The 16,290-nt window shown below is 44.0% G+C and overlaps 1 protein-coding gene across 3 annotated transcripts in view; it reads left to right on the forward strand.

Moving 5' to 3' along the window:
• The window catches only part of CPLX2 (complexin 2), a 1,259,387-nt gene that overhangs the window by 1,235,452 nt on the left and 7,645 nt on the right, over positions 1 to 16,290 (forward strand). The gene's annotated exons all lie outside the window — the stretch shown is intronic.

Consider the following 16,290-nt stretch of genomic DNA (forward strand, 5'->3'; position numbering starts at 1 on the left):
CTTAATATTCTAGCAATGCAAATATCTCAATGAACTGCTATTTCCAAATCTTCCTCTTCACCTTTGATTCTATGTGCCAAGCGATTGTCTTTTTTATCTGTTTGTGTATATTTTTCCCTGCTGTCCATCTCCAGAATTTGGTATTTTATAGCCCTGGCCCATCTTTCCGCCCAACAGGCCCTGTCCATGCTGTTAAATGGTCTTGGTCTTCCTCACTGCTGGTGTCAGACTCAGATTCTGAACTTTCCTCCTCACTACTGGAGCTGTCCCTGTCCCTTCTACCTTTCTTTTTACTTTTGCCAGCCCCTGTACCTCCTTCTTTATGCCACCGTAGCAACTCCTCTAATATCGCCCCCAAACCCTTCTGCACAGTACCTGGTTTCTCCTATCTTTTCTTCCTTGCTTCAATTTCTCTTGTTACTGGCATGCTGATCACGTCTAGGCGCTTCCTTTCCCTTGTCTGCTCCTCGTGTTCCGCCTGGTCCTCTTCTTCATCTCTGTCGGCTTCCGACCTGTTGGTTGTTTTGCCAATTCCTCCCCCAGCGTTGACTTCTGTGAGTTTCTTCCTCACTGAATCCATGCTGTGTACCAATTCTACCTCCTTAGCCCATACCGGGAATAGCCTCTCCTTTAGATTGAGGATATTTGGCATCTTACGGCGTGTCAGCCGTTGCGACTACCTGCACATTTATTTATTTTAATTGTATTTATTGCATTGGTTGTACGCCCAGTATCACGGCGTAGTTTTACAGGTATACCTGTTCTTAGTTGTTACATGTATAACGATTTACAGTGGTTAAGACTAGTTACATAGGCATAAAAACTCTTTCACATACAAAATCTTTAGTAATGTACTTAATAGTGCATGGTCATATATTTTTCTTCTGTGCACCGTTGTTCTCTTTTGGGGCTCGGTGGGTGCGTCCCCCACTGCACCGCCTGCTTGCAGCAGCCCGAGCGTTTGTCTTTGTGTGGTCACTAGGTCCTGCCGTTATGTACCTTAGCCGTCTGCTTCCTTGCCGGGCCCCTCTGACCATCCCCGACTGCTCCTTCACTTTGACTGTTCCCCGCAGCTGTTGTCTCTGCTGCCTGGGGACGTGACAGCAATCAACTGTTTGTTTTGCAACAGCCCGGTGTCACAGTCTTGTCAGCGCTAAATGCTCTGCGGCGCTTTTCCGCCGATAAAGGAGTTAGGATCGCCTGGTGTAAGTGTGTAAGTGTCTAGTTGTGTGTGTTTGAGGGAGAGAGCATGCGCGCGCACACTCTTCAATTAAATACACAGAACTAGCTACAAAAACACTACATAAAAAAACACCCCTGTGAAGAACAGAGAATGCAGAATGTAATAGATGCAAGCACTCTGGATATTCAGCATTGAGGTAAAAGCAAATAGAGCACCACAATGTTCAAAATGGATATGTCTGTTGCGAGAAAAGTGATCAAAAGTGACGTAGCCCATCTCTAGCACCCAAAGATGGACCATGGGATAGTTAGCAGTCGATAATACCTTCTTGCAGTTCTTGGTGGTTCGTTGAACCAGGCATAGATCTGTAGTGCAGTGCAGGTCAAACCAGGTTCAGGTACAGCAAGTCGAGCTGGGTGATGCAAGCTGGCATCTAGTCAATTCGAAGTAGTGGCTCAGTGTGGTTTTAGTGTAGCGTTCAGGTTGTGCAGTTTGGTTGGCTCATCATGATCGGATCGAGGGTTGAGTCAGTTAGAAATGTTGGTTACCACTGGTTCGGGTCACCAAGTGGTGGGTGGCTACAGCAGTTTGTGTCGGGGTCCATCAGTTCGATGCAGTGACCTTGGTGATCCACTGCAGGGTTTGAAGAGGCAGTAGTTTGAGTTTGTCCACAGCAGCAGCAGGTTGTTAGAGCTGAAGAGGTAATGTGCTCTGTTTGGCACGATGTAGTGGCAGGCTGGTTCGTTTTGATGCACAGCAGTGGTTGTGTGAAGGTTCATTTAAGTGCCTAAAGCAGTATTGTCAGTGTCATCTGGTTCAATTGCAATGAACACGTTTCAAATATGGTTTGTCTGGTTCAATGCAGTAGAACAAGGATTGTGGCTGATCCAGCACTCCAGCTGCTGTGAGACCCACTATAGGGGCTCTAGGTCAGGCTGAGCATTTCAGGATCTGCTCCCCCAGCCTAGGGAGGTGTGGTGCAGAGTGGCAGGTCCCGGTCCTCAGCGAGAGTCAAGCCCAATGTACCCTGGAAGAGGGTAGGGAGCAGCACTTGCCTCTGCCTTGAATCCTCCGTCTACACCTCAATGCCTGAGGGATTTGGGAAGGTCAACTCTCCCAAAACTGATCCCCAAAATGTCTTTGTTATGTCATGGATGGTCCAAAAGTGCATCAAAGAAGGAGGAGGACAGCCATTCATTTATAGTCAAAGATCCACAGATAATTGGACACAAGCAAGCCTGCTTTAAATGGTCCGATCACTGTTCTTGCGACAAGTGGGCTTTGTGATAAATGAAGTGGAGGAGACACGAAGGAAGAAGAGGTACAGAGAGAACCAAGATGGTGGAAACCGCCCCTACATGTGCTGAGCTTCACCTCTCTACACTAACTCCACCCCATTCTCATCCCCATAGCATCATATGCCTTTTGGAATGTTGCACCCTATTCTTAGGCTAGTCCTATTGTATAGGTGGTGCCCTTTGGTTTGTGTTTCCCAGGGCAGCTACTGCTGAGAGGCTGTCTTGCTGAAGAGAGGTATTATCTGACCACACGAAGGATCTAAAGAAAGGCAACTTCCACTGGTGCCTGTCCTGCTGGTTATACAAGGCACAGTCAGTCTAGCAAGAATACATATACCCTGCTCTCGCCTGACTCTTGTATGATATAGATTCAGTCGTGGCTTTAATTGTTATATGCAATACCGGCCAGCCCCATACCCCTAACTCAGATATGGCTTATGTTTAAAGATTATAACTGCCACCAGGATGGTGATTTCTTATCATTTTGTAGTTTTCAAACAGAGGTGCATATTTTAAATCCAGCACCTGATTGAAGTAACTTGCTTTTTTTAAATGTTGTACATGTTTTTATTTGTGCATTTGGTTAAGTAACAACCTTTACACAATCAACAAGAGGCACCAATAAACAATCTATATACATCATTAACATTTCAAAATTAGTAGAAAACACAATACAATAGTACGACATAAACATCACATACATTCTCATAAAAACATTCACACACAACTCATACAGCCATACAATTTCTTGACATTCATTGATATATCATTAAATACCATCATTTTATTAAAAAAAAAACCTGATGTGACTTGACTAACAATGCAGCTGTTAAGAGGGCACCAGTGTTCTCTGAACCCGCTCTGTGCCACTGGTAGAGCAGGTGCGGCCGATCAGGGCACATGGGTGCACTATGATTTTGGCATGATGTTTGTTGAAAGGGGGTTGTGGGTAACGGGCCGCCCTTTCTGCGATAGAATGACTCATATCATCATATCAGGGCTTCCACACCCTTGCCAGATGGCACATTTGCCTATGCCTCTGCGCGGAATGAAGGCAATGGGTATGTTTGTGCCATAGGTTGCTGAGTGAGGCAAGGTGGGAGGGAGGCATAAACGAGGTGTAGGTGCCGTAGAGGAGAGCAGGCAACTACTACATTTTTCTATGTGCTGATGTGGTGAGTCAATTGCAATTCGTGCCCTCTTTACCAAAAATGTTCTGTGAAATGCACCATTTTAACATATTAGTTCAATATTTTCTCAGCGGGAAAGACCCCTTAAACGCGTCTTTGTTCGTTTAGTCACTCTTGCTGATTATTCACGCCTTCTAGTTAAAACAATCCTTCTGCCACTACTGTATTAGAGCTCCCACACCCTCACTCCAGCCACCCACAAGCTTCAAAGTGTTCAGCAAGGCAAGCCAGAAACCACTGTTCGCCAATACGTCAGCACAGAGCAAAAAGCCCATCCAGTCACCCGCCCATCATTCACATAGCCTAAGACCACTATAGAAAAGAAAACCAGTCCATTCCCCACTCCCACATCCTACCAGGGTGCTTCAGCAGTTACTGAAACATCGGGTTTCCCTGGATTGTCCCTCAAACTTAGTTTTACTCTCGAACGTACTTGTACATTCTTTCCCCATTTTATTTATTTATTTATGCAATTATTTAATTTTTGCAAGCTTTCTTCTAAAATCTCTGCAAGTTATGGTTAAGTTCATGCAGGTCAACAGAGTTACTCCCTTGCAACCTCAGAAAAAGGAAGCACATGACTCCTCAGATAAAAGAAAAGCACACAATATGCTTGCTCCTATAAGTAGAGACAACTTGAGTCAATGTTTTGAGAGAAACAAAATGGATTAGAATGTTATTAATTGCGACCTAACTCTATGAAACCTGATGCATAAAAGACTGATGGTTTATGTGTTACGTGTGGTTCAGTGGACTCTGTCTAACAAATAATTGTCTTTTTTTTTAAATGTAACGCCTTGAAGAAACTAGCTTTGAGTGAAACGCGTGCTGGCGTATTGCATACAATACATGGGGGACTAGGAGGAACTAGGTCTAGCAATGCACAGCAAGGGTATTTCAAAACGTACTATTCTAGGAATAATTGTATGGAGAAGACCAGGCACCATTAGAAACACTTTTTTCCAAACTACAGAACTGCATTAAGTATTACTCATGGGACGAGATCTAGCAAAGCAGAGTAAGAGTTTTCCAAAACGTGCTAAGCGAGGAATAATTGTATTCTTTAACACTAGCATTGCATGCTGACCAGTCCAGTTAGAACATCAGGGATATGCAAAAGAACGTTCTGCTTTAAGTACTACAGACTAAGGTCATCCTTAATTATTTCCAAACAAATATAGCATCGAAGCTGAGCACTGCAGGATATCAACAATGATAGCACAGAAGAATACAAGAACATGCAAATCTTGAAATGTACAAGGTGACTTTAAATCTTTAATCGCATCAAGCACTTCTACCAGTAAACCTATGTGCAATACATATAGTAACGGCAAAGTGTATTTCTAACAGCGTGTGAAATCTTAACTAGACTTAAAACAACAAGGATGGAAACGTCAAGAATACATGAGCTCTAACCAAAGAAGGTCTAGAAGATATTTCTGCAACACATATATTCTAATCACTTCCTACGCACAATCCGACTGAAGATGCCAAGGAACATGTAGGCACCAATATACCTTCATGACATAAAATAATCACGTTGTTGATGCAGTACACTTGACCCTGATATCACACCCCACAGTGAAATAGTCACCAACAACCACACATCAGCGAATTTGACCCGATTCACCCTCTGCCTGCTAAGTATGCAGACCTGTTCGCATTGCCCTATAACAATCCATTTTGACAATGTAGACAAAGGAGTCCTAATGTCTTACAAAGGATCCGCAGATATAAAAACAGCCCAAAAAATACTAACGTGATCTATGATTTTCTCATTATTTGTCTGTCTGTCTTATTTATTATTGTTTGTATTATTCTTCCTAATTTGTATGGTTGTGAACTGACCAATTAATGAACCCATTTTCCGTTTAATGTATTTAATTGACTAACGTGTATCAATGTATGTAACTACTGATCCTCCAACCGTTTTGACTCTCCTAACCTGTAACCTTGAAGATTTATTATTTACAAACCACCTTGAAAAAGCCCAACGGGTGAAACGTTTTGGCCATAAGAGTTGGCGGCACACCAAACCAACATGCCAGGATGTTAAAGTCACAAAAGTTACTTACCCGCTGCAATTTGTGAGATAATGTTACAGAATTTGAACATAAATTTGAAGAATATATAAACTGCATGACATGGATTATTTATGAGTTGCGCTGATAAAGGATAAACTTCTTACACATTCTTCACTATAAGGCCTAGTTTGTTAGCATTCCCCAGAGATAAGCAGTACTACTCAATAACGATCAGTAGCACACAAACAAAGCAGACACATTAGAAATATAGCGAGGCGCTGGCAAGCACAGCCTAACAACCACTGAATCTTACTAACATACACGTTGGGTTGAACAATTACTTTCATAACCTGTCCTAGGCACATTTCTAAAGATGCAATAAACATTGTTAATGCACCAAACCCAATTAAACATCTGGTCTGGACAGTGCAGGACCTTCCTCCCATCCACAGATAAATGTCACTAATGTTCTGATAGTCTTACTGGGAGAGAACAAAGACCCTGAAAGTCTCAGTATATGTGTTTGTCCCCGGGAGAAAAAAAAAACAACCGTAGACCTGCCAGATGTTCACACCACAGGTGGTACCTGATATCATCAGCTCTGTGAGGGCTTGAAGGAGACCCTAACTCCCTTTTGAGGTTGTGAGCACCTCTCTAATTCGAAATGTCAGATGAACTACTAGGAGACCTTAACCTGAGGCACTAGCCTGACATGCTGTTAACTTTTTGCCATCCTTTTCGGAACCCCCAAAATGTCCACTTATGCCTGGGCATTTCTCCCTTTCTCACAAGGAAAGGGCACTTAAGGTTGCAGGCCCATAAGGCAATGCACCGCTTCCATGTCCACTCCTGTTGACCATGGCACTATATCTCTACTATTGCACTAAACCTACACTGTTACCAGTTACGCGACCCCCCCAGCTCGTTTCTGCTCTTTCACCTGGCTTCCCTGCAAGCATTGGAACTCTCTCCCTCTCTTTTTTACACACTTTACCTTCTTTCCCCCCTTTTTTGAAACCTGCCTTAAAACTGACCCTCTTTTTTCATTGATCTGTTGGTTTTGTTTCTTAGACATATTCATTTATTGTAACTTTTGTTTAAACCTGTGAAGCACTTAGGCGTCGAGCCTCTATAAAAATAAAAATATAATACCTGTATGAAATATGGTAATGGCAGAGAAGAGGCAGGCCACTATCAGAGATCTGTAATAACCGAGGTATCGCAGCCCAGACCTCCAAGGCCCACCAGCATTTGCTTATTGATCTGAAAGTGCCATCTCTAATCTCAGAGCCCGCGCGCTGTGCGCGGGGCCTCGCGCTGAGAGCCGCCGCGCGCCCCGGCAGGCCAGACAAAGCCAAGATGAATCAGGCCTGCTCAGAGATTACCCTCAATAACCCTCCCTTCTTTTCAAATCAGAAACTGCCATTTTATGGGGTTGCTGCAATATCCTCTTATCCTCTTTTGAGGATGATAGAAAGCCAGGCTTTTTTTTGCTTTTTATTGTGTGATATTTAATGAAAAAGTGAATATTGATGCTAAAGGTTGTAATAGAATCTGTCATTGGTAAGAGCAGTCTTTTTTTACACCCAACCCAGCTGTCTCAAATCGCATAAGTCCCCCAAAACTGAAACACAAAGGAGGACATGTGGCAGTGTTCTGTTCTATGACAGGGGGACCTGTCACATTTGGAATTGTCCATGATTTTGTGATAAGGGTCCATGATGTAACTATTGGGCAGTAGTTGTGTAAGAAGATGCTGTCTTGTGCAGGATTGGGTGAACTATCTGCTATCTGTCGGGTGAGTCCTTAGGCATTGTGCAGTTCCCAGGCAATTCCACTGGGGAATTCTAGGTTAGGCCCCGTGAGGCTAGTTTCAGTCTCAGTTACAACCTGATGTTTTTTTTTTTCCCATAGGTTTTTCTTTTGATGTACAGTGCCTACATTATTTTCTGTGGTTCAGCTTTTTTAAAAATGCATTTACCTATTTGAAATCGGAGAGCCCTTTCTCAAACGTGCTCTGTAGGAAAAGTAAACAAACTATATAGCATCATCATTTTTGTCACTGAATGGTAGGGTGACCAGATTTTAAAAGTAAAAAACTGGGACAGGGCAACTAACATAAAAGTAGGACTAACTCTTGAAAGTGGCTGTCAAGGTACTACACTTCAGTAGTGTTTGGAGCTGAAGGGGGGTTTAAGTGTTACTGTTCAAATAAACACATATTATAATTAATTCATCACAAACTAACACTATCTTAAGTTGTAAAATGCAGCATTTCTCCTGCACGAGATTGTGCATTCCTGCCTGCCAGCTATGAAGACCTACTACAAAAAACCAGGACTCACTGCAGTTTCCAATCGGAATATAACCTTGAGAAAGGGGGACAGATCAACCAATTCCGTGACAGTCCCGGCAAAACCGATCGACATAGGGTACCATTAAATGTTGGGGAGCAGCCAAAAAGAGGAGTTGTCCTAGGAGAGCAGTAAGGGGAAAGGGGGGGAGGGCAGAGAAGGGAAACCAAGAGTTAATGGCCGTGCATAGAAAATGAGCAAAAGTGGGACTGAGCGGGAGCGAGATGTGGAACAGCCAATAGGAAAAGAAAGGGAAAAATAAAGGTATGGCTAGAAGCAAAAACGGAAATTAAGGCGGTGCGATGCGGAAGGGAAACTGAAGGCAGCGTCGGGGAATGGAGGTGGAGATAAAGCCAACAGAGAGAAGTAAGAGAGGGAGAAATGGAGAGCAAACAGGAAGCAAGCAGAGAAGATGAAAGAAAAAGTTACACACATTATGGAGAGGGGAGCGGGCCTCAGCAGGAAGGCCCACGATGTGTGAGGAACAGTTCCTCGTCTGCGAGACACCAGGGGCAGAATCAGAGTTTCAGTAGCAGACTCGGTAAGAAAAGGGTGGATTTTATTCATATGCCAAAGCTGGACAAGTGCGAGCGTCAGAAGGCGTGCGCTCGGAAAAGGAACAAGAGAGGTCAGTGAAGATGCTGAGATTCCAAGCAGAAGACGGGAGAGAAAGAGAGTCTGGAGAAAAATAAATATAGCGGGTAGTGGGAAGGGAAGTGGGGCATGAAAGAACAGCTATGATGAAAGGCTGGGGCGAGCATCCATAACCTGGTGCCAGAAAGACTGGCAGAGAGAACAGAGTGACAGGCACGAAAAGAGAGATAGCCGAGAATCATTAGCATAAAAGTGACAGTCGGGGCCCACAGAAAGAATAAAAGAAGAGGGGGGAATGGTGTAGAGAGATAATAGTAAAGGGGCAAGGACTGAACAGTGTGGTACCCCCAAAGTGCTGTGGGAGCGGACAAGAGTAGCCACGGCCTTAGTGACAACGCATGAGCAATTAGAGAGATAGAAAAAGGACCAGGAGAGGGAAGAGCCAGGGGCACCACGAGAAGGGCGTCTATTGAATGAGCCACCACCGTGTCGAAAGCCTCAGACAGGTTCAACAGAATAAGTAGCAGGAAAAGCTGGGAATGAGGAGAAGACGTGAGGAAATTAGCAGCGCGCAGATGAGAAAACAGGACGGAAGCTTGTTGGCGGTCCAGACAAGAGGGAGTTGAAATTCAGATAGAGAGAAAGGCGAGTAGACAGCACGACTCAGGACGTTTACAGAGAAAAGGAAGACACGAGACAGACAGCAAATAGAGGGGAGAGAAGAGTCAAGAGATGTCTCATGCTAAAAGGAAAGGTGAGGGAAGAGATGTGGCGGGAAGTCACTCGGGAAGAAATGAAGTATATAACAAAGGAATGAGGGCCAATGGAAGACTATCCAATGGGGCAGCAGCGGGGTCGGGCATTTGAGCAGAAGACTCAGGACACTCCAGAGAGGGGAGCGAAATATGAGAAAAGAGGACAGATTAGACCAGTGGTCTGCCCCCCATTAGAAACATTTCACAGGGGTTGACCCCCCAAAACATGTGGATTCTAAATGCTACTCAATTTTCATCGGTCACTGTGTGCAGTGCTTAATGATGACCCAAAATAGGGTGTGGCTCGGGAGTAAATACTATATAAATGCTTTAAAAGGAGGTTTCTCCCAATTAGATAAGAACAAGCTTTGTTAAACTGAGAGTGGAACGAGCAGGTCTTTTGGGGAGAAATCAGGAGAATTGCCCTAATAAAGTGTCAAATGTTTTGGTGTCTATAAAAAATTGAAGCAAGACAGCGGCCCTGCAATAAATGGTGGCATACATGGGAAGTTGTGTGGTTATACTTTGAGCAACTGACTAGACTACACGACTATCCCATGGATATTTTTGGCAGGTCACCTTTCACAAGTAATGTGAAGGGTGGGCCTGTCTTTCTGTGGTCAACCTGTCATCATTTCTTTTGACTTTTGTAACAGCCAAACTCCAGGGTTTCTACCACCTTCATCGTTGAATGATACTTCCTGTTGGGGCTGCACTTGCTGAGAATCCAAACTCACACACATAGGAGGATCTGAAGGTGACACTATATTACCTGCACTCCTTGACAAAGCTGGGGAAACAGAAAACTGGTGACACATTGAGCCAACATCCCCCCAAACCAGATTTAGAGATTGCGTTCCCAGATGTCGTTCCTCTGAAGCTCCGTCACTGACCCCTGAAGGACTGTTGGGAGAGAAGCCCCTGCCTGCCCTAGAAAAGGCTGGATCACACAGTCATTGAGGTTAGCATCTTCTCGTGGAATGCTGGTTCTCATAGAAGTCAAGTGATCTGTGATCAGTTCAGCAATGCCTGAGTGGGATATTCTGTCTCCTGCTAGGAAAGGGAATGCATCAGCCATACCAACACCAGACTTCCCCCTCCAAAGCACCACCTTCTCCTGAAAGCTGACATTTCTGCATTCACAGCAAACACAGTGCACGATGTGCCTCCTTTCAAAGAGAGATTTGGGGACTTTGGATTGTGAAAGATGACAGCAAGAAAGCTAAAAGCCTAAGCCAACAGGGATCACACACATGCTCAACTTTTGTGTTTTCTCAGCCCAGGAGAAAGTGTCACACTTGACCTTTCAGCACCTAAATGTGATGTAGGGCCTTCCTCTGGATAGCCACCTAACCTATGTGTGAAACAACAATGCATCATGTTCTGAACCCAATTCAGGATATAATGTGGGGTGCATCTTTATAGAACGAACCATCTTTACCATGGAAGTCAGCCCCTCTGTGAATGTATGGCCCATGTTTCTGACAGCCGCGGCCTACCAGTGTATCATGCATTGTGTCAACATAATATGTGGAGTCACTGCCAATGCTTTGGCTTTCCCACCTGCCCTGGTGCCACACAATGAAGTAGCACAATCCGTGCAGATGCCAACACAGGCATCCCACTCAAGCCATGGAAAGTTCGGTGCTGGCTAGGAATGAGAGTTTGGATGCAGTTGCTCGGCCTTGGGTTGGCTGGCAAAGAAATTCATCCTCCATTACAAGCTCTGGCATCTCTCATTCCCCCGCCTCACAATTTCATAATGCACAAGCCCACCATGTAAGCGAGCGTTATATCTGTATGACACACCTTTAAGGGGCTGCCTACCCTTGCCCCAAGCACTCTTCTCAGATTCACTAAACGGTAGGCCTCATTTGGGGCCTGTTTGCTTCTACAGCCGCCATTTCCCCAACACACAGCCGCACATCGAAGTGGCAGGTCTCTCCATTCTTTGGTGATTTATTTGCACACAATACAAGTCAGCATAATCACGGTCGCATACGTTTCCACAATCGCTGTGCCCACAATATAAGCCAGCATAGTCACTCTAAAGTACATGGTTATCATCACTGTGCTCACAACATAGGTCAGATGTGTCACTTTACCGCAAGCCTTCATGCACCACCTCCCCCCAAATGCACACAATTGTACACATTTTGGGGCTTCATGTCCTTGCATGCCCTTCCCCATCAGTTCTGTGAATGTTTGCCAAGTTTATTTCCCGAATGGCAACTTCGCCAAATTTATCTTTGCCAATTTTGCTGATTTTGTTTACCACAAAGTGTGGGGAACACCCCCCTGAACCTCTCCTTTACACCCCTGGGAGCCCCCCTCACCTCTCTGTTACGGCCCCCAACTCCTATTATATACCTTACCCCAACTTACCACATACTTGATTGTGGCAAAAATAAATCGGCAAAGAAAGTGGCACCACTGAATTCGGCAAAAGTTTCCATTCAGAAACTTCACAAAACTGTAAGCCTTGTTTGAGAGCTGTCTTTCCTTACAGCCCCCCAACACCACAAAATTGTAGGACTCGTTTGAAGGTCACGTGTCCTCGCAACCCCTCCTCCAGCCTTCCTTAAGGGGGTGGTTTTGTCAGGATGGTGTGTAATGTCCACCGGAATTGCCTTACAGCCTTCCTACTCACCGGCTGGTGGTCTGAACTAAACGGACTGCCCAGAATTGAGAAAAGGCCTAGGCGGGGCAGACCAAGTCAGACAGTTCCCATTACAGCAGTAAGAGCAATGACGGGAGATACAATATATCCCAACCAGATGCTACCATTGGAAGATTACCAACGCCTATGTGGATTCCAAGGGCCCAAGCAGAGGGCTTGTTGTGGTGTCTTTACACACAGTTTAGAGTCCACAAAGCAGACATCACGCAATGAAGCAGTGTCTGTAAAGCATAACACAACAGCATAAGGTCACCACTGCAAGAAGTCCAATCCAAACCAAAGGGGTGGAATCAGTTCCAAAACACCCCTTTCTCTCTTCCAAGTATTATTTTGAGCACTTCTCATTTTCAGCTTGCCTTGGTATTACCGTAGGAATGACTTGCATCGAGGAAATAAATGTAAGCTTTTCATTTCTGAAAATCTTCAGTACTACAACGCACCGTGGAAGATATATAAAAGGTTTTGGAACTGGAGGCACCTCGTTCTCCACCAATTAAAAAAAAAATACTGCACAGTTTTTGCCCAAACCATAAAAGCTACATCTATGTACTTTATGTCCATGTTGTTTCTGATTTGGTGCACATCCGCCCAGTGGCTTTATCGCTACATGCAGAGATGTTTTTATGGGAGGGCAGTTGCCCAGGGCCCCCACCTTGTAGGGGGCCGCACAAGGCTGCCTGATCTAAATAAGTAAGATTTCTTTGTTCACCAGACTTAAATAGCACACATCATGATATTTGATGGCAGGTGCTGAGGCTCTAAACTGATTGCCTGTCTGTTTTGGCAAGTACATTCTGCCGTGATCAATTCAACATGTAATACTTTCTGTGTTCACTGCGGTATATATAGATTGTGTGTTCCTGCGGCACAACTATTGTAGCTTTCTTTCCTTCCTGTGGGAATTATGTTGATCATGTGCAATAGCCACATTTGAAATGCATATTGGTAAATTGAGTGTCACAATGGTTCAGAAGTTAGCTCAGTCTGTTAAGCACTCATAGCAGAGATATGTTTTCCTATGCAAGATTAGAATAGCACATTCCTCTGAGGCTGGCTGAACCTTTCCTATGTCTGAAGTTTCTAAACCTGCCTATGTACTTGGTCTTGCAGCACAACAGGTGCTATTAGCAGCAATGTATCTGCACCAGGTAGGGGTTGCAATAAAAACGAACATGTCATCCTTATGGTGAAAGTCTAGACAGTGGTTTGTTCAGATGGGGTGTTGTAAAACCTAGGCAATCACCTCCAACGATGAGCATAAACTGTTAGTACAAGAGATGAATAAGTATCCACATTTGGAACCAAAGCATTCATGCTTGTATCCTGGCTTTGCTAGCAGACAGTACAGCGATCCTGGTCAAATCATCTAATATCTCTTACATTACTGTACTGCCTTCTGTGACGTTTGCCTTATCGCATGCTGGTGGCATTGGTTAGCCCATTACTTGATCTTTCTTCTTATGTAGGCCATTTGAGTGGAAGGGGTGGTAGACAGAAGGGAGCGGACCAGATGGTGCAGGACTCGGTCAAGCATATTTTAAATTCTGTTCATTTGACACAAAATACGCTTTACATTTTTGTAAAAGTCAAAAAATTTTCTGCATGTTTATAAATGACAATTTCACAAGCCAGTGTTTTTGAAGTATGTAAAGCTTTGAAATACAAAAGACAAACCCAGATTAAATCTGTTAAATCACACTGATTGGCATGCTAGTACTTATATACTTATCTTGATGATAGAAAGATTGAAGCTAGAATCAATCTGTATTACACCCTTCTATAATCTTTTGTTTTTAAAAATTGTCATGTTTGGTAATGTGATTGGTGTACTTTCCTAGTCAGGTTTATGAAATGAGATTATTTTAGTTCATGGTAAGAACTGGTAAAGAAAGTGTTCAAATACAGAAATTGCAGAGTTGGCACAAATCCCAGATTCACCCCTTAACCAGTGTGTGTAATGCTGGGCATCTAATTTAATCTTGTATTGCCTAGCCTCTTAGAATTGCCAGTCCCCAAACCTTTCAAAATTGCCAGCCCTTCAGAGAGATTTCCTTCTCAGGTTATGATCTTCCATCCACTATAAGAGTGAGCATTTATATATTGCACACCACAGGCACTTATTCTTTTGATCTCTAATGGCAACGCTATTTGAAAACCATGTCTCACTTATGATCTCAATTTGTCTGGATACAGACACCTTCCTGGTAGCTTCTAATCAGCATCCACTATCCATGCAATGGTATGTGTAGCTTTGTCCTTCCTCCCAATTGGTCTCCTCTATCCATGCTTCACCACGTTTGCGTTCTGTGAGGCAGCAAATGTGAGTTCTCTGTCCATTCTGGGTTACATGTACCTTTTACATACAGTCCTGCATTAATACTACAGACTGCATACCTTCCTGGATGCTATTGATAAAATGTCTCCTGTATCTATGCTAGAACAGAAGTAACCTCTTCGTAGACTGATAATGTTGGCCTTCAAATGGTACTTGTTTATCATTCTCATTAGAGAAAGAATGAAGAGGGTAACGGGACTTAAAGGGAGTAAACATGCTTATTTTTAATGCTGTGAGGCAGCATATCAATTTATGGGATGTGATTGCGGCGGGGGTTGGGGGCGGGGCAGATATTCTTGATCACTTAATTCCTTTGGTTTGGTCGAGGGGGCCCCAAAGATGTCCATGCCCAGGGCCCCAAAAGTGCTTCAGATGGTCCTGGCTACATGTGTTCAATGGATGCTGCATCTTTCTTTCTAGGGAAAAGGAATGGGAGTAGGCCAAAAACAGCGTTTTACAATTTTCTTAGTAACAGTTAAACATTTTAGCCAATTCCCCCAAATTTTCCAGTCTGAAGGTCTACATACCATACATTGTTTCCAGAAAATATATTTCAGCCAAATCCCTCCAGCAACACCAATTTTATTTACAATAGAATTTTCAGGAAAGTGAATGCGAATTGGTTTTTACTTAACTTGCTTGCAACTTACCTGCATTCACCCAACTACGCTGCCTGCCTGCTCGGACATACATTCTTCTTAAAGCATTTGCATGGTCCATAACGCACTGCATAGAGTGCACTCCACTCTCCTAGCTCGGGAACCAGCCCCCTAAATGACTAATCACCGGCTCTTCTCTAAATCTCTGCGCTTGCTGACCAGTCCCCATATACAACACATATGGGCTAGGGGCAATTCTTTCCCTTCCAGGCTTCCATCATTATGCACTTTAATGCCAGCCTTCTCCATGTTGGAAAGCTGATCAAGAATCCCCCATTTGCTTGAAAGCTTCCCTGCCTTTTGGGGTGCAGTGATTGTCTTAGTTTGGCCCAATGGTTGCTCAGCACCAGTGATAGGACACGCCCACTTTACAGGATCTTGGGTTAGCTTCAGGCCTTTCCATGGTCACTCCATGCTGAGTCAACTCCAAGCAATTCCTTATGTGGTGCATGTTGAGGTCCATGCATGTCTGCGGCGAGTCCTTGTTCAGCTCCAGGTAGTCCCAGGGTAAGTCTTTGAAGCAGTTTCAGAGCCAGTGCTTGAGGTGTGTCCTGCACATCCACGTTCAGTGCTGGGGTCAATCTGTGCATGACCCGGCTCACTGCACATTCAGTGCCACACAGTTCCTGTGTCCGGTCATGGCAAGAGCGACGCAGTACCCCGACCTCTGCGAAGTGTGCTCCCCAATAATATTGGGTGAAGTGAATTGCTCTGTGCTGATCCATAGTCTACGCCTCTTAGCTCCATTATATTGTATGGCCAGTGCATGGGTAGGTCAGTATGGTTCTATCTTGACTGCATAGGTAACCCGCGCTGTACATAGGCTGCTTCATGGGCATACAGTGTTTATATCAAATCTTTTATAAAGATTGAACATATATCGAATATTTTACATTGAACATTTTTTATAGTGACTTCATTTAGGTGTCGGGTAAAGGGTTACATATTTTCGGGAAACGGTTTGGTTGGTTTTGAGGGGTGGGAAACGGGGTTTGGGCGAATCCCCCCAATAAATAAATACATATAAAAGTGCATTCACTATAACATTTTTCCATATGAAATATTCGAGATATGTTCATCCAATATAAAATATTTCGGTATAGAGACATGTTACCTGCTTCATGTATTTGCATGATGAGGGAAATGGTGCTTCAGGCAGGGATGGTTAGTGTCATGCAATTCCAATCTACTTTCATGCAGTTCCAGGTTGAGTGTTTG

This window comes from Ambystoma mexicanum, chromosome 3p (genome assembly GCF_040938575.1).
Source record: "Ambystoma mexicanum isolate Mex_15411 chromosome 3p, UKY_AmexF1_1, whole genome shotgun sequence".
In the NCBI taxonomy this organism is placed as follows: domain Eukaryota; kingdom Metazoa; phylum Chordata; class Amphibia; order Caudata; family Ambystomatidae; genus Ambystoma; species Ambystoma mexicanum.